General features: G+C 44.3%; 1 protein-coding gene across 1 annotated transcript in view; it reads right to left on the bottom strand.

Moving 5' to 3' along the window:
• The window catches only part of fkbp6 (FKBP prolyl isomerase 6), a 74,224-nt gene extending 64,246 nt beyond the window's left edge, over positions 1 to 9,978 (bottom strand). The window contains exon 1 of the mRNA XM_078547837.1: positions 9,440 to 9,978. The gene's annotated coding sequence lies outside the window, so the exon portion shown is untranslated. The remainder of the gene's footprint in view (positions 1 to 9,439) is intronic.
• Between the last annotated feature and the right edge of the window lie 13,102 nt (positions 9,979 to 23,080).

Here is a 23,080-nt window from a genome sequence, read left to right as displayed (position 1 = left end):
CCTCATTACTTATTATCTTCCATTGAAGCAGTTGAAAAAAAATGATGCACAAAATGTCTCAGCAGCAGAAGAGACTACAGTTCATTGCCTGATAGAGATTTCACTCAATCATATTGAAGTTTGAAACACAATGGTCATATTGACTCTCAGTACAAAGGCATGGAAAGCATCATCTGTGCAATTATCAATCCATTCCACATCAGGGGTTCTGTTCTGCTGTTTTTAGTCATTTATGCTGTTTCACTGGGGAAACTGTTGGACTCTCAGGAGGTTGAGAAAACCTCCACAGATCTACAGAGCCATTGGCTGCAAAATTCAGTTGCATATGGCCCATATTTTTGGTGCGCTAGGTGCCATTTTGGTCTATTCCGTGTGTGCACACTTCAGGTGCAGCTTGTGCCAGATTCCATTTTGGTGAGGGCAGGTGCAGCAGAATTATGCAGATTAGGCAGATTATGATGCCAGTTACCGTGCAACGCTAATTTGATGCCAACGCTGCCACTTTGAACCCCACTGCTCCAGATACTGCCTTCTCTTAACCTCACACAGCATGGAGTGCAGATTGAGTCCCTTTCACCAGCACTGTTTAAAGGGTTCAACTACGTTCAGCCTAGTTGCTAATTGATTTCTACCAGCTATGAGTTTGTTGAAGTGCTGTTTGAGTTTTCTAATGCTATTTAAAGTTGGTGAAGTTGGCAGTGAATGGTATTGCACGTGGTGAAGGCTTTGGAGTCACAATCATAGAGTCATCAAGGCACAGGAGGCCTTTCGGTCCATTGATTCCATACCCACTTTCTGTAGAGCAATCCAGTCATCTCATTTTCCTGCTCTATCCCTGTAGATTCAAGTGTCCATCCATTTTCCTTTTGAAATCATTGATTGTATTTGCTTCCACAACTCTTGTAGGCGACCAGTTCCAAGTCATTCCTACTTGTTGCGTTTTAAAAAAATAAAATTCTTCCTCACATATCTTAAATTTGTGATAGTCCTTGTACCATCAGTTATGGGTATCTAAGCAGCCATTCCCCTTGGCCTGTAGCACGATGGAGATGGAGCAGAGACAATACTGGAGGACTGCTCGAAGGAGGAGGTGGTGAAGGGCTCTCAGCAGGAAGCTTTATCCACTGAGTGTGATGTCATGTATTTGCACAATGTGCCTTTTATAGTTAAATAGCTGGTAGTATTTGCAAGGTGTGAGATGTAGGTGTGAGGCTTGTTTAGCAGTGTTAAATGTGTGATGGTGAGGTAAAGTTATGAATATGAAGTAGTGGTCATGATTGATGGGGATTGTTGATAGATGAGTGAAGGGGGTGTGGTAAACTGAGTCATATGAGGCAGGGGGTCAGTTGGTGGCACATGGCATCTGAAGATGCAGTCACTGACCTTGAATGTCTTTCCCAGCCACTCCCAGCACCTACTGAAGCCAATATGTCCCTCACTTTAAGAGGTGCAGCTTGGCTTTGAATCGTGCAGGCTAATTTTAAATGGTGCTAGCCTTGTGGAAACTTGGGCCCCCCTTACTGAGCTGTGCGGCCACTCGAGTGCAGGTTAATTGTGCATTGCGATCCCTGCACCCATTTTTAGGCCCTATCCCATTTTTGCCTGCTGTTTAGAGCTGTGCTTCCTGGAAGTGTTACATTTGCTTCCTGTAACACATTCCCCATCACACTTTGACATGGACGAACAGAGTTTGACTCAGTGTAATTCAATGGCCCTGATAGTAATACAATATGAATTAAATGGCAGTTACATTTCAGGACTTTTTAAGTTAAGTAAGATGACCCACTGATGTCGTCGGGATCAGATTTCTGGTGAACTGCAGACACCCATTGCCATCCAGAAGCAGCTCACTTGTATGCTGAGCTCCAAGTCCGAGCTGGTTCCCTTACACCAGCCTGCAGTAGTGCTGTGCAGCCAGGAGCAGCAATCCTGTCCTTCTTGGCAGCTCAACATTAAAAAGAAATTCAGGACATTACACTCCGTTTTTTGAGTGTAAAATGGGGGGAAAAAATTGTCCCAAGTGTGCCTGAAATACAGACAGATAAGAGCCAAAATGCTTCAGAACTCCTTTGTTAAATTGGTCAGCACTGGTTTTCCCTTTGCTGCAACAGAAAGAGATACTTTCTAAGATACTCACCCACAGTTGGATTTGGGTCCTCTACTCCGGCTTCCACAGCCCTAGGCCTGGCTGCTGACAGCCCTTCCCAACCTTCTTCTCTGGCCCACGGGGCTTTTCTGAGGGCTGCTGCTGCACAAAATGGGAGGCAAAATTCACTCTGGAGGTGTGACAAGCACCCAGACTTCACTGTAAATATGTTGATAAGTCTCCTATCTTGTCAGATGTGAGAACAAGCCTATATGAATTTCAAGTGGAGTTTGTCGAATTATAACTCCTATTCTGCAAGCTCACCTCCTTCATCCATATTGGCTCAGTCTGCCTTTAGAGAAATTGAAACAGTACACGTGAGATAGACCTCCACACCTGGTTCAGGTCATAAGGAGGCATTATTGGTACGTCCTCAGGTTACACTATCATAAAGATACATACAGGGCCACGTGAGAGCCAACAGCTCAGGTACTCAGACTTCTACCAGGAGCAACTGGCACCATGGAAACCGAAAGGATGTCTGTGGTGTGTCTAAATTTCTAACAATGGATTAACACCCTAGAACAGCATACTCTCAGATTCACCATATATAATGCCATTAGCTAATAAAGATGGTGCCAGCCACTGTGAGAACAGGCACAGTGAGTGAGGCAGCAACGCTGACAATAACAAGCTTATTTGAATTGCAAATTTAGAGATTCTCCTGAATCATTTAAACATTAGTGACATATGCATCCCTCACAGTGAAAAACAAAAAACTACCAAAAGTACAAAATGCTATAAAGGATAGTTTGACGATATTGGATTTTAAAGATGCTGACTGGTGTTTTATTACCTAGGAGATGCCAACTGAAAAGATTAACTCTGATTAAGGAGAGAGTGTCCTAATCCTGAGGAGTTTGAGAATTCAATGCTTCAGCCTTGGTTTATTGGCAGCATTCTCACCTCTTAGTCAGAAGGTTGTTGTTTCAAATCCAACTCCAGAGGCTTGAGCACATAATCTAGACACTTCAGTGAAGCACTGATGGTTTGCTGCACTTTCGAATGTTATGTAAAATCAAAGCCCCACTATTCAAAAAAAGAGCAGGTGAATTCTTCTTGATGTTCTACCCAATGCTCACTCTTCCACCAGCAGAACTTAAAAATAGATAACTCGTCCTTATCTCATAGCTGTTTGAGGAACTTGCTATGTCAACATTTCCTGTGACAATAGTGACTAAACTTCAAAAGTGCTTCTTTGGTTGTAAAGCATTTTGGGATGTCATGAATGGTGCTATATAAATGCAAGCCTTTCATTCTTTTAACTCTTGCTGACAGGAAGGGAAGCCGCCTCTTCATATTTACTGTTCAAAGTACACTTACCAACTTTGAAATCAGAAAGACAAAGGCTTGTTGGCATTTATTGCAAGGGGATTGGATACAGGAATAAAGAAGCCTTGCTACTATTGTACAGGGCTTTGAGACCACAACCTGAATACTGTGTACAATTTTGGTCTTCATATTTAAGGAAGGATATACTTCCGTTGGAGGCAATACAGCAAACTTTTACTAAATTGGTTCCTGGGGTGAGATAGTTATCCTATGGTGGAGTTTCTCTAATTTAGAAGAATGAGAGGTGATCTTATTGAAACATACAAGATTCTGAAGGGGCTTGATAGGGTGGACACTGGGAGATTGTACCCCAACCAGCAAAAATAGTCTCAGGATAAGGGGCTGATCATTTAGGACCGAGATGAGGAGAAATTACTTCACTTAAAGCGTTGTGAATCTTTGGAATCCTCCACCCCACAGGGTTGTGGATGCTCTCTCAGAATCGAGCGATATGGGGAGTGGGTGGATAAGTGGAGTTGAAGCCCAGTATCAGCCATGATTAGCGTAGCATGCTCGATGGGCCGTGTGATCTATTCCTGCTCCTGTTTCTTGTGTTTAAATGGAGATGTCAGCCAGACATTGCCATGTTTCTATCATCATCCCTTTTGATTAATGAGAAGAGGCATGGTCAGGCTTTCTGCTTATGGGGCTGGTATTGGAAATTTTATTTTAAATCGTTTTGACACAACTCTTGCAAAGGCCAGGGAAATGGTTGCTACCAGCACACATTACCTTTCAAATCACTTTGCCTTTAAAACTTAAATTCATAAAAGTAGTCAGCCCATGGATCTGGACTGTGAAGAATGTATATAACTAAGTGTGGAATGAGAAAAAAAATCATTCAGCCCACCATGCCTACTCCATCTACAGACCATGTACAATCTGCTGTATCATGGACACGATTTACCCATTGAATCTCTTGAGGGGAGGTAACAAAACGTTTCTTCCTCTCTCCAAATGTAAATCAAATAACAACTTCTACTTAATAGAGCACCTTTAATGTTCCAAGATACTTCACGGGATTGTAATCAGAAAAAAACTGAGCCAAAGAAGGAGATATTATGATAGGTGACCAAAAGCTTGGTAATGGAGGTAAAGTTTAAGAAGTGTCCTAAGGAGGAAAGCAATAGAGAGGTGGAGAGGTTTAGGGAGAAAGTTCCAGAGCTTAGGGCTGAGGTGGGTGAAGACTTGGCTGCTCATGGTAGAGGGCAGGAAGTGGAGGTGCACAAGGATCTGGAGTTGGAGGAACGCAGAGCTCTTGGCAGGCTGACAGGGCATCTACCTAATCTTATCGTATTCCTCATTAATAAATTGCTATCCTTAAATTGACATGATGTTAGCAGCTCAGGTACCTTTTATGTGCCACACATAATTGTGGAGGTCTAAAAATTCTTAGGGGTCCAGATGTATAGACCATTGAAATGACACATCATCAATATGGTGAATGAAATGTTGGCCATTGTATCTAGAGGTACACAAAGGGATAGAGGTCATGCTACAGCTATACAAAGCTCTGGTTAGACCAGGCCTGAAGCACTGCGACCATCTCTGGCCACCACACGTTTGGAAGTACATATTAGTGCATGTTTATTATAATGGAATCTGGACTCCAAGGATTAAGTTGCAAGGAGAGATTACAGAAACTAGTGTTATACTGCCTGAAATTTAGAAAGTGGAGGGGTGTCTTGATCAAAGTTTGCAAGATATTAAGGGGTATGTGGGTGGATGTGGATGGAGACACAATATTGGGTCATAACTGCTGAGCTCCCCAGATTTGGAGGGTGGGGAGTACACCAAAAATATGATGGGGAACCCCCCCACCCCACCTGATTTTCAAAGGTCAGGGCTTACATGGCAATTGCCCAAAGGTGCAAACTTCCTCTGGGCAATTGCCCTGTTCTGGGAACCGTCTGAAAATGCGATTTTAAATCACAAACTTCGGATGGTTCTGACTGTGCTACACATAGTTTGTCAGAGAATGTTAGAATTAAAACCTCTGGGTAACTATTGTAAAGGCACAGGCTGCCCCCCCACCCCCCACACCCCAGACCCTCCAGGGGTCTTCCCCAACTCTCTGACTATCCCTCCACATGGTATTCCCCAACCCCCTCCCTGACTCCTCATGGGATTCCCCCTGACCTGACTGGACTCTGCTGGACTGCGATGCTGAGTTACGGAGACAGCTGTGCTGCTTGGATCTCACCCGGCCTGAATTGGAAGGTTGAGCGAGACACGAACAAATAAATATAGAGCAAGTAATTGGGCACAGAGTGGCAATCCAATGCTGATTAGCGCTCTGAGGAAGTTATGGCTCATTATCCCCTCCATGGGGAGCTTGGGACTAGCCTAAAAATTAGAGCCGGACTTTTCCTGAGTGAAATTAGGGAATGCTTCAATGCACAAACATTTCCAGAAGTTTGGAACTAAATGTTCTACTAGTATTCCCTATGATTAATTCCATTCTGTTTCCAAGCAGATTTCCATTCTATTCTGAGACATCCATCCAACATGATCTGCTTTGCCCAACCTTGACTCCCAGGATGATGTGGCAATTCCATCAAGAAATCCAGGGGGCATGGGTTGGAGGATATTGTAGCTCTAATTCTTTGACCTGTGATTCTGGAGAATGAAGCCTTCTTGCAGGGAGTACCTGTCCCAGCTCGCTTATCTGTTATTGTGCAGAATAAACCTCCTTCTAAACTCTAACCTTGTTTGAGGATTGCCAGTTTGTCATGGAATTCATAATACAGCCCCCTCTGTCTTCCAATCGTTATAAATATGGCACCATTCTCCCCCCCTCATCTTTTCTGTAAAGAAAATTTACGCAGTTCTGCGATTCTGCTTTTCAATATAGGACTGGGCATCAGTAATTGGTGGTGAATTTACAGAGCCTAAAACCATAATATAGCCCTGCCATAAGATGATGGAGCTCTTTCATATTCACTAATTCTTTTTTCCAGGGTCATTAATATTTGGACCATGAAAAACATCATTTTGACTGATTCTGTTCTTTAGCAGCTGCTGCTTTAATTGCTCTCTCAAGAACTCTTGAAAAGTGAGAGAGAGAGATCAATTGAGGTCAGATACAAGTGTCCAACATTCAGCTCATATTACTCCCATTGCTCTTTTTCGAATAGTGGCATGGAATTCTTTTATATCAAACAAAAAGGACCTCAACTGAACCTTCAATAATGTAGTATAATAAAAGCTAAAGACTGCGGATGCTGGGGATCTGAAATAAAAACAGAAAATGTTGGAAAATCTCAGCAGGTATGGCAGCATCTGTGGAGATCTCTTTCTTCTCAGTCATGTGATCTGACATCACATCACGAATGCACCTGATGTTAACCCTTTTCTCAGGAAACTATCATATTTTTCATAATATTATTGTAGGCTTATGGGTTTGAGTGTGAATGGTTCTCTGTGACTGATTTAATTATACTAGAGACGCTTAGACTACAATATTGAAATTATCAAAAGAGTTAGATGTAAAACAGACTTTTGAAATGGAGATGGATAAGCTAGGATGTGGGTTCCACAGGGTGTGAAGGAAATTTGCATTTTTAGGTAAGTGAAGTGTTGTTTGAGTTTCAAAGGGATGGTGTAATATTTACCACTAACAAGATACATAAAGCTAAGCAATACATTTACTTTTCCCAAAAGGAAAAGGCCATATTGACAACATCAAAGGCTTTTATATTATGGGAAAAGTAAATTTCAAAAGACATGTAGAACAATGGGATTTTACACAGTAAAGAGGGAGAAACATATAAAGTAGGATGGAAGGCTATGTGGGGGCGGCTGTGTAAAATCTTGGAAGGTACACCATATCAATCACACTTGGGGACAAGCCTCTAGCCACTCTGAAGAAGTGCTCCTTTGGTAACTAAAGTTGTGTTAAAAGCTTTTGGAATTCCACTGTCGAGTGGGTGCTGTGGTAACCTTGCTGGATTGCTTATTTAAATTTAAAATCTATTTTGGGTTGTTGCCTTAAAGGGGGTGTATAGTTGGGAGTCAGGTTAATTAGGAATTTTGGGATTTGTTATAATATCAAATAATTGTAATCTTTTGTGTTTGAATTCTTTTCTTTTGTTAATAAACATTTTAGTTTAATTTTTAAAATCTCTAAATTTGTTCATGGACTCATTACTTCTGAATTCAGTGCCCAAAGCTTCTCGTAATAAATACAAATTGTAAAACTGTTGTGATAGTATGGCCAAGTTTCCCTCATGGATTTGGTCCATCTGGCACATGCCATGTGCCCCATCATAACACCTTTACTCTACATCTCCCCCAAGCCTTTATTCCTATCATATTTACATCCTCCTACATCTCCCCACAAAGTCTTAGACTTCAGAGGGTTAGTCTGTGCGGTACCTTGGCTAATCTCTTTGATCATGCTCTGATCTCCTTTTGAGGTTGGGGATATTCTGTACTCTCCCTCCTGTTGGTGTGACAGTTCTTCTCCTGGGTGACTGTAGAGCTTGTAGTAGGTCTTTCCTCTTCAGGATCTGACAAAGACCAAATTTATATTGGCTTTCTCCCTAAGGATACTAAGGCACTGTGGTTTCTTCTTTTGATACCTGGCTTGTCTTGATTTTGGTTGTGGAGCTTTTTCAATGATTGTACCTTCCCTCTGTTGATCTCAGATCCGTACTTCTCTCTGGGCTTCAGCACCGGTATCTCATGTTCAGTTTGTCTTGAGATCTGCACTGATTTCACCAATATTAAATCCCCCCTTGTCTGTAAGAGATAGGGTCATAGGGTCATAGAGGTTTACAGCACAAAAAAGGCCCTTTGGCCCCTGTCTGTGCCAGTCAAACAAGTACCTAATTATTCTAATCCCATTTTCCAGCACTAGGCCCATAGCCTTGTATGCCATGGCATCACAAGTGCACATCCAAATACTCCTTAAATGTTATGAGGGTTTCTGCCCCTACCACCCTTTCAGGCAGTGAGTTCCAGATTCCCACCACCCTCTGGGTCAAAAAATTCTTCCTCACAGCCCCTCTAAAGCTCCTGCCCCTTACCTTAAATCTATGCCTCCTGGTTATTGATCCTTCCACCAAGGGGAAAAGTTCCTTCCTGTCTACCCTATCTATGCCCCTCATAATTTTATACACCTCAATCATCTCCCCCCTCAATCTCCTCTGCTCCAAGGAAAATAACCCTAGTCTATCCAATCTCTCCTCATAACTAAAACTCTCCAGCCTAGGCAACATCCTGGTAAATCTCCTCCACACTATCTCTAGTGCAATCACATCAATCCTATAATGCGGCATCCAGAACTGCACGCAATACTCTAGCTGTGGCCTAATCAGCATTTTATACAGTTCCAGCATAACCTCCCTGCTCTTATACTCTATGCCTCAGCAAGTATCCCATATGCCTTCTTAATCACCTTATCTGCCTGTTCCACTACCTGGCGGATATGCACACCAAGGTCCCTCTGATCCCCGGTACTTCTCAGGGTACTGCCATTCATCATATATTTCTGTGCCTTGTTTGTCCTCCCCAAGTGCATCACCTTACACTTATCCAGATTAAATTCCATTTGCCACTGATCAGCCCATCTGACCAGCCTGTCTATATCCTTGTGTAATCTAAGGCTATCCTCCTCACTATTTACCACCCCACCAATTTTCGTGTCATGAGATCTGATAATGCTTTGTCTAACACTCCTACAATAATCCTGATGTGAATTAGCTCGCTTTTTAAAATTCCATAAAAGCAGTTTCCTGCCAGCCTATGGAGGCCATTGATAAATGAGTCCATGCTTTCACCTGGCTTTTTCTTTTCTTCTGTTAAATTTAGCCCTTTTCATCATTAAGTTCTGGCAGATGCTGAAATGGGAGTCAAGAGCTTGCATGGCTTCTTCATAACAAGATGAAGTCTCATTAACCCCTGCCTGGCTATCTGATTGTCAGAGATAGTTCCTACCGCATAAAGCACTGTACTGACCTGACCTTTGTTTTATTTCATGTAATCCTGAAGCAGTCCTGTGTCTTGTGCATCTGTTTTCTCCAGTTGTCCTACTTCTGGGCCTGCTGTTGACCTTCTGCACTCTGAAATGGTTCTGGAAGTGGTAGGATGGATTCCATGTTTCTGCTGAGCCCTGGAAATGTTACTGTGTTTGATCCTGATTCTCCACTGCTGCTTGCTGTTTTGGACCCGAGCTCTCTGCTGTTTGGTCTCCGAGTATGTGTCACAGCTTGCCTCTGCTCCTCCTGCAATGTTCTGGCATCTTAGTGAGTCGTGGAATTTTTTATTTTGTCCTATCTTCAAGGCTCTCTTCTCTTGCCAGCCCTATAGCTCCTTTCAGTCTTTGTTGAGGCTTTTACTTGCTGCCACCAAGTTTTTGTTATGTGTTAGGGATCTGATGGGGTTCGGGGATTGTCTAGCCTCCCAAAAGTGTGCTGCTTGAGTCCATAGTTTTTTTTAACCAGAACTATTTACTTACAGGAAGTATTTACATGTTTGAGCCTCCACACAAGGTAAGATCTTCCCTCTTCAAGATCTCTTTCTTCTCAGTCATGTGATCGGACATCATTATTACATCAGCATCATGTATGCTTCTGATGTTAACCCTTTATTCAACACCTACCTTGGAGCTTGGAGCTCCTGCACAGTGCCACCCCATTGGCTGCAGCATGCTTGGTGGAAGGCAGCTGATTTTCAGTGGAATCCAAATGGTCTTGGAACAAGCTCGAGTAGCTCTGGGTATAGAATTCCTAGCTTCAGGCTGCATCATATCAGCATGGGCTGCAGCAGACTGGTAGAGGCATGCTAACATCTTTGCCAATATATTGTTTGGTGCAATTCACAGCAGAAATATGCACATGCGCTTCCGATGCCACTTTTGCTCCCAAATGGCACTCAGTGCCAAACAATGGGCACGGCCAGGCCCAACTACTGAAATAGATTTTAGCTCCACCCATAGGCTTAAGCAACCAAGTACAGTTACATAGATCAGAGAGCAGACCAACACAATCAAGGGCTTGGTTGACCTGTGCTTGAACACTAAATCATTTCCGCTTTTTAACTAAAGACCTTATTTTAAATTAAATAATTGCTTGAGTTCATCTTATTTGTTTTATCTATGCCTCATTACGTATGCTTGGCTGACAGCCCAAACACCTATTACTCTTGTTAAAACTGCTGTAGTGGAATTATTTTTTTTTAACATAGTGGAAAGTAAAGAATAAATTACTTCTTTAAAGCTTTAACATATCCTTCAGTCACTATAAGGTTCTTTTGTTCTTTGGAGCATATAGTGCGTTAATGGACGGAAGTGCCAAAACTTGGCAGAGGGTGCATGAGGGGCCATTGGGGAGGGGTGGGGTGGAGAGGCATAGCTTGGTGTAGGAGGTGTGAGATGCCATAGGTGATGGGTGGGGAGTATAGCTTAGTGTGGAGGGGGCATGAGGTGGCATGGATCAGGCATAGCGAGTGTGAGCAGTTGTGAGGGGTGAGGGTTGGAGGGCCTTTTAAACTGCCTGCCTCAGCACCTGGCAGCTCCTGTGGCTTTTTCAGCCTCTTTCCCAGGTCAACTGACCCAACTCCAGCCCACACCCACACCCCGGTAATGAACATCTTGCCTTTGTGAGCACTTTCTCCAAGGAGGGCAGGCTGAGCCTGGAATTTTCCCCAACTCCTGGTACCCATCTCGGTGATGAAAATTTAGGCCAATATATGAGTATTGCCTTCTTAGAAACTGCTGCTACATGTGGACTGTCTATCCCTGTAATGAGTGGGTAGATCTTGAACCTCGATCCATCACTCCCACAACATCAGATGATCTCCCTGTGATGATAGAAATGGTTCTGAAGCTGATAACGTTGGACTTTTCTCAACCATCATTGTCGTCACTTTTGTTATGTATTCAGCAATTTGTATATCTTGGATGTCTAATTCATCTCAGAGCAATGCAGAGATGAAACTGGTTCCAAACCTACAACAGGCCTATTTACAATACTTTAAAATATCTAAAAAATTACAAGATTTTCTGCACACACATGGTGTCAGCCAAAACCTTGGCCTTTTCCAGAAGCTTCTCAGATTTCTAAAGCCTGTGGATGGAACTGGAGAGCTGATGGAATCAAGTATAGTTATATAGATCAGAGAACAGGCCAACACAATAAAACACAGATCAATCAAACCATTGACCATTACATCACAATCAACGTTAGTACAATAGATTACACAGAATGATTGCCGTAGGAAGAATTTTCCCATCAGTGAGCGGGGGCGGGGCCTGCATCCGCTCACTGATGCATTAAATGACGCGGGATGACATTGGGTGGAACTCCCAATGTCACCCCGCATCATTTCCATTTTCAGGTCAGCGGGGGCGCAACCAAGTCAGCTGCGCACCCGCCGACCTGTCAACGGCCTATTGAGGCCATTGAGAAACTAATTAAAATCATTAATGGGTCTGCCCATCCAACCTTAAGGTTGGCGGGCAGGCCGGGAACCCTGGCGGGCTTCAGAAAAAGCATGAAACCTCATTCACCAGCGGGATGAGGTTTCATGAGGGTATTTAAATTTTTAATAAAGGTTTCAAAAAAAGTTATGGATATGTCCCAACTCATGTGACAGTGTCACATGAGGGGACATGTCAGGGAAATGTTTCTATCATTCGTATTACAATTTTTAATTCGGAGCCAATCTCCCTGAGGCAGCACTTAGCCTCAGGGAGATCAGTGCGCTCTTTCGCGCATGTGCGAAAGAGTGCACTCCCGGCTGAGGGAATGCCCGCCCGCACAGGTAGCGCATAGTGTTTCCAAGCGGACATCACGCTGGGTGGGCCTTAATTGGCCCGCCCATGTAAAATGGTGGTACGCCCCCAATTGGGGTCACCGATCGGAGGCGTGTCTGCCCGTGCCCGCTCCTGCGCTTCTCCCCCGATGGGGGTAAAATTTTTCCCTGTGTTTCTTCAGTGAATACACTTTAAAAATTGCTTTAGGAACTTCGCCTGTCATGAACAGTGCTGTTTAAATGCAAGCGTTTTACTTCTTTCCTAACAAAACAGTTGCAAGATACTCTTTCCTGCCTAATTATCCCAACAACCCTGAGCATGGCAATGTAAAGAGGGTTGAAACCTATTGTAACAGATCTCCATCTCCATTTTGTTGACAATCACTCCCTGTTTGTCGGCGGCAAAGGTCAGCAAAATAATTCTTAAAATGGTTCTTTCTCCATTTTAAACATGGGAATGGTCGTATGTAGTTTCCATCCACCTCCTACACCCCCTCAGAAACCTGCAATTGTGATTAATATAATTCGAAGGTTTCAAGTGATGTTAAATTCTACCATAGCAACTTTGTTTTTAGATTTATCCCATTTAATCGTGATTCTCTGTCTTCTTGGTGTCCTTAGTCTCTGCAATTATTGTAAGATCAGTGTTTTAAAAATGTCCATCAATACTCACCCTCTTCATTAGACACTGCCATCTCGTACACCATTCTTCTTAACCATTACTGTAGCTGACACCTGGGGCATTCACAGATTCTTTTGACATCCAAACGTTTAAAGGACCCCATGTACTGGACCTGTGACTGCAAATATGATCCTGTTGGAACAAATTGTAACATCTCCATCCACAACCTATTAACACTGTAGGGCAGTAATGTACAGGACCTTCAGGGTAAATAAATTGACACTTTCTGAAGAAATTGGATCAAATCCAATTAAAGAACACCCAAAGCTTTCGGAAACAGGAAAGCAAGTTGCACGGTTTCACCTATAGTCTGGCACCATCCCCCATTCAAGCTGGACTAAGATTATCTTCCAGGGTAAAGCCTTCAATTTTGCAGCAGAGATTGTGACACAAGTGTGATGTCAAGTCTCCAAATCGCACGCCCTTCCAGTGAAAATCCAGGTTATGATTGGTGAGTTTACCCTCTAGACTTCGCATCAAGATCGGAAGTATGCTTGAAAGGACGTTCACTTTCCTATTTCTAGATTCTAAAAGCATGTGTTTGGATTTTGCTGGAAATATCACTCAGAGAAAATCTTCATAAGCCTATTTACATTATCACTACAAAGCAAGCTGAACCATTCTTACCCCCAAGTGAGCTCATTCATGATTTCCCCTGATAACTCCCAAAGATTCAGCTCTTTATCACTTTAATCTTCAACAGTTTATTTTTAATAATCTCTTTTGAACGGCATCATCAGTACAGGCTCAATTCCTCCAATATAACATCTTCAATATCTTTCAACTGAGATTTTTTAATAGTCCCTGGCAATGTCCAGCTACCCATTCATGACTTGATTTGATATTAGAAATGATAGGGTCATTTTTCTATTTCTTTTACTATTTGTATTACTATTTGTAATGACTTTCATTTAATCAAGCCAGTTTATGAAAAATCTTTTCCTGTTTGTTCAGATTTTCATCTACCTCAGCCCTGTGGTTGTCTGGCCGGCCAGTTTTCAGTTTACGTGTGTGATCTTTAATCACGGACCCTAAGTTTTAAAAAAAAAACCTGGAATAATATTGTTACTGAAGGATGAATTCCCATAATTACTGAAATAAACACCATAAAATGGAAATAAAGTATGCTTGAGACACTATGGATCGAGTCTTCTGCTCTCGCAGGAGTTGGGAGGGCATGAATTTGGTGGATTGGTCATCGTGACTGATAACCAATGCCTTCCTACCTCCACTGCAAGTAAGTTGTGGGCGGGGAGGCCTATGCTCCACCTTCCGACTTGAGACCCTGAAGTGGCCGATTAATGGCTAATTAACTCTTCCTGCCTCTGCTGCAATTTTCTCAGCTCCAGGTAGGCCTGCCAACCCTGCGGCCTGCATGACTGGTTAAACTGTGTGGGCTGCATGTCAGCTAGCGGGATGGGGGGAGGGTGGTGGTGGGATGGCAGGGTCCATTGATCACCATTATCTGCATGTTCGGGGACATGGGCAGGGATGTGGCCGCTGACGGCCAGCCCTCTTCCCTTGCTTCTGACCCCCTTGCCTCCCTCTTCTACGGCCCGCCCCATTAGTTACCTTTCTCCTGGGACCTGGGACTCTGGGGGTGTGCTGTTCCAACAGCAGCCACAACCTCCGTCGTGACGTTGTCGATCACGGGCTGCAGCCTTTGATTGGCTGGCAGCTCTAGGCAGGCAGTCCTCCAGGGAGTTGATTCTGGAAGAAGGCCCACTAATGTCCCCAGATCTGCCTGATTTGGCATAAGATTCGGCAGGCCTTCCAAAGAAGAGGCAGAGCAGGTCTCTTGCTGGCTCTCCAGCCAGCCGGAAGGCAAAATGCTCACCACCAACAAATGATTTCGCTCTATATTCCTGTAGTCCACTGTATTTTTCAGTTTTTTTTCTCATTTCCACATTTTTTAATTGTTTTAATTGTTTTTTAAATCACACTTAATGCAGCTTTATTTAAAAAAAAACTTTCTATACCTTGTTTTAGTTTTCCTGTTTTCCACATTTTTCATAAATTTCCAGGATTTTTATTGGAGGTTGGTGCCAGCATATTCTAAAATTGACCTTTGGCTGATAATCAGCTCTAAATGTTAATGGCATGGCCAGTCATGATTCCAGACTGGAAATATTGACTTTGATGCTAATAGTTTTATCATTGACCTTTTTTGTATATTTATGGTTGAGAGTTTCAATTAAATTTGGGATTGCTTCACTGCAAAAATGTAGGACTGAATTCCTCAGTTCCTCCCAGTGAGAAGCCTTGCCTACCAAACATGCTGAGAGATCATGAGCAACGAGAGACCCATGGCTCCTTGTGGGCAAGACTCCCCGCTGGAACTGGAAAGTATATCGTGCCCCACCGAGACACACAAAACACAATGGGTTTTAACAAGGGGCCTCATTAGCTGAATAGTTTGACCCAAAACCACTGTGTCACATGACTGAGAATTGAGCTGTTTGAATTGCTTTAATTATACAGTGTTTGGGTTTTATGTTCAGTTTCTGTTTAACTTCAAGAGAAACAGGACTCCAGGCTCTGTCTGCAATTTACCACCTAACAGAGCAGCAATAGAACCAGGGCTCTGTCCAGGTTTTAAATTACCCGCCCTTTGTCTACACTGAGTGCCACTTGAACACCTAAACTTCTATATCATAAACAGAATTACCTGGAAAAACTCAGCAGGTCCGGCAGCATCAGTGGAGAAGAAAAGAGTCGACGTTTCGAGTCCTCACGACCCTTCAACAGAACAGAGTATAGTTAGGAGAGGGGTGAAATATAAGCTGGTTTAAGGTGGGGCGGGGGGAGAGAGAAGTTGAGGGGGGGTGGTGATTGTAGGGACAAGCAAGTAGTGATAGGAGCAGATAATCAAAAGATGTCACAGACAAAAGGATCAAAGAGGTGTTGAAGGTGGTGATATTATCTAAGAAAATGTGCTAATTAAGAATGGATGGCAGGACACTCAAGGTACAGCTCTATTGGGAGTGGTTTTGTTTTGTTTTTAAACTTCTATATCTGTGCCTATAAGACTAATTAATGTCTATGTGCCACCCTCAATCATAGAAGTCATTGCTTCTGGAAAAAACAAATCACCCTGCAACAGTTTCAGCCAACTAACCCTGAAGGAATATACCATTGGACTTTTTGATTCATGACTCATGTGAAACCATAATTCCTGTTTTTGTCTGTGGTCTTGGTCCTGAACCTCTTTCTTTCCAATATCCCTTTTTTATTGTATGAATGCAAAAAAAAAGGACGATATTGCGAAACCCCCTTCCCAAGTTTTGTGTGTGTGAAATAAACTAACCCTCTCATTTCACCTTATCCTGAGTTTGCTGTGGGGTGATTAATAGAGGATTGGATCATTCCAAAACTGAAGGGTTGGGGAAAATACGCCACCGCTTATAAAGGGGTAAATCAAAAGAACACCTTTCTGTTTACGAATGGGTGGTGTCTGACTTTGTTAATACGTCATGTTGCTTGTACCATTCTGCAAATATTTTTATTACTTATTGCACCCACAAATGTTTTCAGAGATGCTGAGATTATAGTATTGCAATCTTTAGCCAGTTGACAGGTTCAGGGAAATTTCTTTTACACTCTGCCAACTGGTTTTGTTTTTAGCTCGTAACATTGGGACCTGTACCCGACAGCTGACTGCTACAGTTTTAAAAACTAGTCAATGACAAATGTAACAATGTAAACATTTTAATGTTAAGTCATGAGCAACATATTTGTGAAGTGCACTGAGGGTTAATACAATGGTAACTGCCCTGCTGCTTCTGAGCAAGCTAGTCTGACTGCAGTTATTAATCAAACATGATACAAATTGACAGTTATATTTTAATAATGAGTAAGAACATTACAAAATGAAATTGATTACATTTTGTAATGTGTTCCAAACATGTATACTCTCTCTCTGCCTTTCCCTTACAACAAAACACAGTTTCTGTTAATAATCATAAAATTATTCCTTGGGCAAGGTAAATTCATCACCCCCTGTTTAGTTTTGTTTCCTCCTCTTTTCTATTTGCTTTATCTATACTGTTTATTAATTTTTTTTTTCAGATTCACAAAGCATTATGTAAATAGCTTAAAAACCACAACATCTATTATTGTGCATATGATCTTTATACCTTTTTGGAAAAAAAAAGATTTATTTTACTTATATTAACAAGGTTGACATTTTCAAATTTGGACTCGGAGTAGCACAAAGTGGCTGTCGCATTTCCAACATAACAGTGACTACACTTCAAAAGCACTTCCTTGGCTGTTAAGTGCTTTGGAACAGTGAGGTCCTGCATGGTGCTATATAAATACAAATTCAACTTTCTTTCAAAACCCTGGAAAACAAGTGCTCTGCCTCTTTGGTAAACTACAACCTGATCTTACAACAAAAGCACGAATTAAAAGGCTGCTTCACACGGAGACTGTTGTGTGAAAATGCTGAATACCAGCAAGTCCTTCAGTGGAAAGGGCCAAGGGTTACATTTGCAGGACTCTGCTTCCTTAATGGAACATTCATTTTAAACAGCCCATCACACACGGAAATCAATTGCATAGCTTTCACTGAGAAACAGAAGTAAGGGATAAGGTCCATATTGAAACTTCTTAACCTTGGTCGTCTTCTGCAATGTTATTATCATGATGCTTGTAATTATTTGTACCTTAACACATCAAAGCGCCTCAAAATGATACAGATATGTGCACTGATCGTATCTGTTTTGCTTACGTTAATAATGAACTAATTCCAGATGTACAGGGGATGGTGACACAAACGCGATATTTAACAGCTTGAAGAATGTCAGGGGGAGAGAAGTAGTTTCACAGTTCTTAGATCCTGGAAAAGAATGAATTAAAGTAGAAGAGTATGTGACAGGTCTTGATTTCCACACGTTAAAAATACAGGAAGGAATAACAGTGTGCATTACAGCTTACTTGGAGCTTAGGAGTTCCTGGATGAGTGACCTCCAAAGGATATCTGTGATATTTAAATATATCCCTCTTATTTCTGAGATATTTAAATTTATCCCTAATTTTTTTGTGGGGAAATTGAGTTCACCATCTGAGTGGTGTTGTCCAGAGGTGGGCAGCAGTTGATGAAGCATCATCCCATGTGACGTGCTGTTGATGGGGAATTGGTCCCTTTGACACATCTGAGTGGCTCATATGGCAATTTAAAAAATTTGTTCTTGGGATGCGAGCATCACTGGCTGGGCCAGCATTTATTGCCCATCCCTAATTGCCCTTGAGAAGGTGGTGATGAGCTGCCTTCTTGAACTGCTGCAGTCCATATGGTGTGGGTACACCCACAGTGCTGCTAGGGAGGATTTTGATCCAGCCACAGTGAAGGAACGGCGAGTACAGTTTCAAGTCAGGATGGTGTGTGCGGCTTGGAGGTGGGGGTGTCCCCATGCATATGCTGCCCTTGTCCTTCTAGGTTGTAGAGGTCGTGGGTTTCGAATGTGCTGTCTAAGGAGCCTTGGTGAGTTGCAGCAGTTCATCTTGTATACGGTACACATCACTGCCACTGTTGGTGCTGCAGGGGAGTGAGTGTCTAAAGGTGTTGGTTGGGGTGGCAATCAAGTGAACTGCTTTGTCCTGGATGGTGTTGAACTTCGTGAGTGCTTTTGGAACAGCATTGCAGGGTGGTCCTGTAACCCTTCACACCCCTGTCTGGAAAAATTCCACAACAAATGTTGTTTGGAGTCTCGTTCTTCTGCTTTTTTGCACTGTTTGATCTCGCCTGTTTTTTTCCGTTCTCACACTCACATTCTTCCACATTTCTTACTCTACTTATCTCTGTCTTTCTCTCTCTATCACAGTCTGTTTCTCTCCCTTTCTCTGTTTTCTAGCCTCTCCCATTCATCATTCTTGGATCAGTGGAAGCAGCACATGGAACACTAGGCTATAAACTCAATGTCAGATAATCATGTCCAAGGCCTCTAGTCTGCCCCAAGAAAATTTATTCCTATCCTCTTATGCTTCTAATTACCAAGCTAATTGGCTGCAGATGAACATACTACGATCTGTACTTTCCTCTTTAAAATCTACATGACATCCAAAATGTCAGTGTAAATAGTATCCAGAAATGATGCTGTATTTGTTTCAGTTTCCTTCTGTCAGGATCATGATTGATAAATCCCCAAATGCAGCCAACAGAATTGGCCAATCAGGCCACACCTTTCATTGCGCTGATGTGATATTTCTCAAACAGCTGAACAAAGCTATAAACAAGAAGCAGCAACATTCTCAATTCCGGTGATGCAGTCAGTAATGTAGAAGGAGATGTTCCAACATTACAGTTGGCTGCTGGGTGCATGAGTATTGTCCTTCATGGACAATATGTGTGGCCCGCTGCTTAGCCTTGATCTCAATGCTGGGTTTAACGCCCCTATCTGTACCAACTCGGTGATCTTCCCTGCTCTCACTTCAACCCAATGCCAGCCCTGAGCTTGCTTATGAACCCACCCTCATTTAAGTTCTGATGTTAGCTGTCTCAGTTGAACCTCAATATTAGCACTCTATTCTACCCAGGTGCCAGCCCTCTGTTGCACCCAGATGTAGGCCTTGAGTTCAATTCCACTGCTACCCTTTGATGCAGCCACCCAACATACATGGGGTGAAGCTTCAGTGTGATAGTGGGGTGTCAGTGACAACTACCAAATGCAACCATGTTTGGCTGAAAGTGCCACAAGTTGCGTATCCATCCTGTAATGTTTAATCTCATCACGCCGGGCGCCATGTTTAAAGTCTAGACACAAGCACACATCTCAGTGCTTCCAGACCACCACTGCTGCATAGAAGGCATGGCCCTGAAACTGAAGAAGATTGCAGCCCCCAGGTTTGGCGTCGCATCCCTCAAGCGCCATAGAGGCATCTCTACCCCTGCTCTGGCTGCAGGATGTGCAGCGGCAGCACCAGCCAGGCTTGGGAGGGCAGTGGTCAGCGCCAACGCCTTTCAAAAGAGGACAGTCACCCAGTGCTGCAAGTGGATGAATGATCTCCTCCATTCTGCCAGGGCAGGTCACTCTTCTCATCACTTTCAACTCACACACTCACAAACCCAGCACACATCCACAAGACCCTCACTCACTGCCAGTTCAAGGGACAACACCATTCACTCTCTTACACTCACCATCATTGTCCTCATCCCGTCCATGGGTCCACTGACCACCCACACATGCCCAGCACACTTATCATCTGGACTGGCAGGCATCCTGCTAACACTCTCTCCTACTCTATTCATGCAGAACAAGCTGGCACACAACAACAGGAAGAGGTCACAGACCAGTGGCGAATGCCTGAAATCAAGGTCCTCACAGACTTTGAAAACAGAGCCATCCAGCTGGCCGGCCACGATCTGGACCGGTCCTGTGCTGACGGTGAGGTCGGCGCTGCTCTACCAAGTGAGGATCCAGCATTACAACATCCATCAGACAACCATGCCGTGAGTGATGTGTCCTGTTTCACAGGCCACTGCCATGCACTAATTATCTCCCCTTGCTTCCGCAGGCACATCAGGGAAACAGCCGACTGCGTCTATGACCCAGGGCCTCGAGTCAAGCCCCAAAGAATCCTCGGAAGAGGAATCTGAAGGCACCCTCCCTGAAGTCCCATCACATCGCTCACCCACACCGTCCACCAGAACAGAGACACGCCTGGGATCTAGCTTTAGAATAGCCTCGGGATCACAATCTGGTGAACACATTGCATTTCCTGATCCACAGCAGGTGGTGGCAGGGACTTCCAAGGTTCCTGGCACTTGGAGGATTGCTGGAGGCCAGAAATTTGCTGAGTCCGAGTCAGATGATGAGCCTCTGGACTTGATCATGTCACAGTTGCTGGAGCTGCAAATGCAAACTCGGGAAAATTGGGAAAGGATTTCTGCTGCACTCCTCAGATTGCAAGGCACGATGGAGGAGTCTGTCTGTCTTCAGGTTGAGGTGATAGCGCCGGCATTGCAATGCACTGAGGTCAACACTGGTAGGATGGCAACCACCATGGAGACCTTGGTCCAGGACTTTGCTCCTGCACTGCTGCGCGGGCTCAACTCCATCGCTGATGGCATAGTTGGCCTCCAAAAGTGTGTACGCGAGAGGGGTGCAGCTCTCCAGCTACCCCTTCTCCTCAAGGCCCCAGCCTCAGGCAGCCATTGGGAATAGGATCAGCACACCCCGGGGCTATCCACCCAGGTGAGTCCGGGAGTGACTGGCCGATCCGATTCCCCTCTTCCTGTGACCTCAGCAGCTCCAGCTCCACAGGCCAAGGACAGAGCCACTGCCACACTGTGAGATTCCAAAAACAGGTCGGGGCCCTCCAGATCTCGGTCCTCAAGAGGTCACTCACCAAAGTCATCACAGACAGGGTGTCACAGTCAGCAGGCTGCCTCCACCTCTGCTGTGGATGTCTGGGGAGCACCAAGATGTAGCAATAGGTTTTGGAAATTTAAGGAGAATTAGTTGCACAGCCAAGGCATGCATGTTAATCACTTGTACATACTGTTCACTATTGTCAATGAACTCCCAGGAGTGTCTCCCTGCCTATGGATCCTTGTTCTGATGAGCAGTGTTCTTGTCACTCAGATATGAAACCTTTCTGCACAAGGTAAAGCAGGTGTCTCAGTCCAGGGCCTTTCCCTGTGCTCTGTGCAGCCTTCAGACCACAGTGATGGTCCAGCCTCACACTCCCTGGAAACATTACTGATGCCTGCACCTTGACAGTGCTGGTCATTGCTGCCAGAATGTAGTGGGCAGGTGCCACAGAGTTCTCTCATACTCTCTGTGTGATCTCAGCACCTTTAAGGTGGGGCTGGTCCCCATCTCTTCAGCATCTATAACCAGCGACGCTGTGCTCCTGAAATGCTTAGGCGCTGAAGGCTGGCAAAGGATCAGATACTTCTAAAGTTTCATGACTGCGTCTCTATGATATGACTCTGATCACAGAGTGCAAGCAAGCTGCCCTCGGCCAGACAGCAGTCAGACATTCTCAGAGGCTATGTGAAGATCTACGGAGTGTCCTCACTGCATGTTGTCATCATCCTCCTGCAATCGAGCGACTATTAGGGCCTCCACTGTGTCTCCATGACAGGAGCATTCTCAGAGAGCTTATGCATGTTGCCATAAGCCAGACTGGGGTCTCTAGCAGGTAGTCTTTGTCCCTGAGGAGCTGACCCTGGAAGACCTCAGGGATCTGTGACCGTCTGAGGATATAGGAGTCGTGTACACTCCCTGGAAACCATGTGCACATCGGCAGGATGCGTTTCTGGTGGTCGCACACAAGCTGGACATTCAGCGAATGGGACCCCTTGCAGTTGATGTAGTTTACCGTGTGTTGCAATGGAGGTCTGAGCACCACGTGAGTGCAGTTGATCGCACCCTGAACCTATGGGAAACCTGAGATCTGGGTGAATCCAATCGCTGTTGCGTTCTGGCTATCCTGGTCCTGGGCGAAATAGACAAAGTTGTGTGCCCTCGCGAAGGTGGCATCCGTGACCTCATGGTTGCATTTGTGGGATATCCCACAGAAGTCACGTGTGGAGCCCTGAAAGGAGTCTCTGGCATAGAAATTGAGTGCCGTGGTCACTTTCATGGCCACTGGCAGTGGATGCCCTCCATGTCCCCGTGGCGCCAAATCCTGCAGTAGCTGGCAGATGTGAGCGACTAGTTCCCTAGATATTCGCAGTCTTCAGTGACAGTGATTTTTGGTCATCTGCAGGAATGACAGGTGGCGTCTATAGACCCTGGGTGTCGCTAGGCACTGACCAGTGATGCTGTGGCTATTCAGCAGCGTCTGTGGGAGGCGCAGCCGCCCCTTCTTCTTGAGGTTGCTGCTTCTGCACAGCCAGGAGTCTCAGTTGCTCTCTCCTCCATCGTCTTCGCTCCCTGTAGGCCATCAGGCATACAACTAGTTCACCAGGCTCCATAATTCTGATGTACTCCTCCTGCAGGATGAAAGAGAGAGAGACGCGTGGGTTTGGATGGGTGTACTAAGAACCTGTCCTGGTTAAGTGGGAAGGCCCCTTAATGATCCCCAGAGAGTACTGGCCACCACTTGGATGGCCAGAGTTTAGTGCGCTGCATGGCTGCCCGAAACCATACCACCTCTGCCTCACTTCACCTGATAGATTGGCAGCAGCTTTGCCCACTGGACTGCACACTGTG

The sequence above is a fragment of the Cetorhinus maximus genome, chromosome 9, assembly GCF_964194155.1.
Source record: "Cetorhinus maximus chromosome 9, sCetMax3.hap1.1, whole genome shotgun sequence".
NCBI classification, from domain to species: domain Eukaryota; kingdom Metazoa; phylum Chordata; class Chondrichthyes; order Lamniformes; family Cetorhinidae; genus Cetorhinus; species Cetorhinus maximus.
Note: the sequence above shows the minus strand (reverse complement) of the source record. Positions and strands in the feature narration are given on the sequence as shown.